Genomic DNA, 3,879 nt, shown 5'->3' on the forward strand with positions numbered 1-3,879 from the left:
GATTTGATGTGATCTGGGGCCCATATTCTGCTTAGGAGCCTATGTGACCTCTGCATCCCTGTAGATCTGAGCTCACATTCTGTGGTTATCAGTAGGAACGTTCCAAGCTGCCCCAATATCGACCCATCTTCCTCAGGTGTAGTATAAAATATGTTCTCCATCATCCCTTTGGAGGATGGAACATTCTCTACTATTGTTGATCCAAGTTGAGGGCAAGGCCCTATGGGGGCCCACAAAGGGGTCTATTTTGTTGTTCCCGATAGAAATGACTGGTAACAATGGAGAGAGGGATTTATTAGAGGTCTAGGCCCATCATGTCTGTTTGGGAATCTCAGGACTCCCCGACTAGGGCCCCAGCTGATGGGGTGGCCTGATAGTGACTAAAGAGTCATCGTTAAAGCATGCCAGTCTCTTGCCTTTATTCAGCTTTTGCAGTCCTTGCTTTGGTAAGATTAGCTTTGGAATGAGTGAAAGAACTGTAATAGGAAGTAAGTGAGAAGGGTATCTAAGTAGACACTATTTCATTATGAACTTGATACTGACTCACTACAGACTATTGTGTACTTTTGTTTTCAGGTATATATTTTGCCCTAATTTATGGATACATGTGAACATATGCTTTATCTCATGGGACCTGGTTTATATCTAGGTTTTGGCACTTCGTTAGGAAGTGAACCTCCTGGAATGGAATTAGAGAATACTATTAAAGGAAAGGTCTCACCGGAGTAATGAGGGTGAGGGGTTGACATTTCATGCCTGACGTCTCTGGACACAGTCTGAAATGAAGCATGCTGAGGTGGTACTTGTTGCGTTGATTAGGTTGGGATCGGTGGATGCAGTATCATTTGGCATGAATTGAGAGAAGCATGCAAGACTATACTTTCAGGGATCATTTCTATAGTTCTTTACTAGAGAAGCATGCAGGAAAGTGAGCCCCACCCTAGAGGTTCCAGGACTGGGGAAAATATAGGCTCTGTAGAGGAAGCGGGAGGTTCCTGCTGTCTTAGGGTTTAAGAAGACAATAGATAGTTATTGCTATAATCACATTATTTGGCAATTGGATTAACTTTGAAATATCCCTTTGTTAGGATTTGCTGTATCATACACAACATCACCACAATTTATGTCCTTTGACATTATTTGTATATAGTGGTGCCACCAGTTGCTTCTGTTCTCCCTGGTCAAAGCTTTTAAGAGAGTCAACATATCAAAGACTCAGTCTATGTATTAAAAAGACTCAGTCTGTGGTTTAAAAAGTTTGAGTCATTCAATCAATTTTCCCCTCTCAAATTAATTAAATAGTGATTTATATGAGTACAAATTAATAGGAGAGTACATAAACACCATTCCCACCACCAAAAGACTGTGTCCTATCCCACCCCTACCCCTACCTCCCCCGCCCCGGGAAGCCGAACATCCACCCTCACCCTCACCCCAGGGTTTTTACTTTGGTGGCCTACTCCAAATTTAGTCAAACCCTGCTTTTAGTTTACCTTTCTGTTCTTCTTTCTCAACTTCTGTTGATGAGTGGGATCATCCCATACTCATCTTTACCTTTCTGACTTAGCTCAGTTAGCGTAATTTCTTCTAGCTCCATCCAAGATGGGTCAGAGAAGGTGAGTTCATTGTTCTTAATAATTGCATAGTATTCCATTGTATATATATATATATATATATATATATATATATATATATATATATATATATATATATATATATATATCACAGCTTTCTCAGCCACTCATCTGTTGTTGGGGACCCGGGTTGCTTCCAGGTTTTAGCTATTATGAATTGTGCTGCTATGAACATTAGGTGCACACACATTTTCTTTCCTTTCCTGCCCATCCATTCCTTCTCTCCTCATTCAAAATTTAACTGATGCAGGGCTGGGTGGTGGTGCACCTGGCTAAGTGCACACATTACAATACGCAAGGGCCTGGGTTCAAGCCCCTAGTTCCCACCTGCAGGGGGAAAGCTTTAAAAGTGATGAAGCAGTGCTATAGATGTCTCTCTATCTCTCCCCGTCTCCATCTCTCCCTTCCCTCTCAATTTCTCTCTCTCTTTTCAATAAATAAATGAAAGATTCTAATAAAAAAGATTTGACTCTTTTGCTTCCACCACCACCCTCTTTTATTTTTTGGCCTTCAGAGTTATTGCTGGCACCCAGTGCCTGCACTACGAATCCACTGCTCTGAAGGCCATTTTTTCTTTTCCATTTTATTGGCTAGGACAGAGAGAAATTGAGAGAGGAGGGGGGTACTGAAAGGGGGAGAGAACAGACACTTGCAGACCTGCTTCACTACTTGCAATGTGACCCTCCTGCAGTTGGGGAGCTGGGGACTCAGACTGGGATCCTTGTGCCAGTCCTTACACTTCGTACTATATGCACTTAACCCGCTATGCTACCATACAGCCCCCTCCTTCTTTTTCTTGGTTTTCCTAAAATAAAAGTAACTCACGATCTTGAATGTTGATGATTATATGGGCTATTTATGTGATTTTTGCTCTCATCTGCATTATCATAAAAAAATCATTACCTGAAACTTGCAGAAAATTCAGAGCAATGAAAGCATGAAGAAGAACAGAAAAATCTTGACAAGAATCCCAACACCCACAGCTGTGTTATGGGAAAGTCTGAAAAGCACATCTCTCCTTAGTCATTTTGTGCATGTGTTTCCTTTTATTATGTATCTGATTCTGCACTTTCCTTCCACACTGGTTACATACTAAGCATTTCCCCCATGTTCATCAACATTCTTCATAATTATTATGTTTAATGACTGCCTAATAATCCATATAATGAGTGAAATGTAATTTGGCTAGCCATTCTCCTATGGTTGGAGGCACCCCTCCACCATTTTTTTCCTCTTAGTGTTGTATATAAAGCCACTGTATGCATCTTTCTCACCACCCTTTGGGTATGGCTTTATATTACTTTTTTGGGATGAGATTCCTCTAAGTGGAATTCCCAAGTCAAGTGGTCTGAGACTATTTGAGGCCCATTATACATCTGAAGCAAATTGCTTTCTGGAAAGATTTTGCCACTTGACAGTTGTGCCAGCTGTGCAAGGGAGTCCTGTGCCACCAGGGCTGCGCCAACCCCATGAACCTCTCATTTGGCAGGACTCCTTCAGTGGGCCCTGAGTGACCACTCTAACTCACAGCTCTGACCATGAGCAAGCTCCACATTTTCAGTTGAGCCTGTCTTTTGAACTTCACCCTTCACAAATGGACTCTCACAGCTTTTTATTGCCCCAACACTTCATTATGAAAATCTGTGCTGCCAGTGTGAATGTTTTATTTATGAGAATTTTCAGCACAGAGAAAGAAACATTCCATTTTCCATCATCAATTATGTTTGCATTTTCCCATTAGAATTCTCTATATTATTGTGAAGGCCACGGTGGCCTCCCTTAATCACAATTTGGGTAATGAATTATCCCCTCCCATACACACACCCAGTTAGTCATATTTCTGTTTTGCTTTTAGCACTTAACTCTTTTTAAAAAATCACCTGGCATTGGTTTGAGTGGTTAGGATAAAAGGAGGTAAATTTGCTTTTTGTTCCCAACTAGATAATAAATACTTCCCCTCAGTCTCACTTAGTAACAAGTCCTTTCATTTCCATTAATTTGTAATGCTTCTGCTCTCAAAAGTCACAGTAGGATGTTTCTGGGGACCTGCCTCTGGACTTTCTGTTCTATTCCAGTGAAATATTCTTACCCTAAAAAAACGTATGTTGTTCTGCTGTCTTTGTTAGGGCTAACCCTCCTGAAGTCTCCATTTGATACGTGTTGCCTAAGTCTCCAACTGCCACATCCAGCTTACATTTTGGTATCTCACTTTGGTTTTCCTACGTTTCCATTACTTTTTCCATAC

At 41.1% G+C, this 3,879-nt stretch overlaps 1 pseudogene; it reads left to right on the forward strand.

The window, feature by feature from the left end:
• The first annotated feature begins 870 nt into the window (after nucleotides 1–870).
• LOC132542625 (small nucleolar RNA U3) lies at nucleotides 871–961 on the forward strand (annotated as a pseudogene).
• Nucleotides 962–3,879: the final 2,918 nt, after the last annotated feature.

Source organism: Erinaceus europaeus, chromosome 1 (assembly GCF_950295315.1).
Source record: "Erinaceus europaeus chromosome 1, mEriEur2.1, whole genome shotgun sequence".
NCBI lineage: Eukaryota > Metazoa > Chordata > Mammalia > Eulipotyphla > Erinaceidae > Erinaceus > Erinaceus europaeus.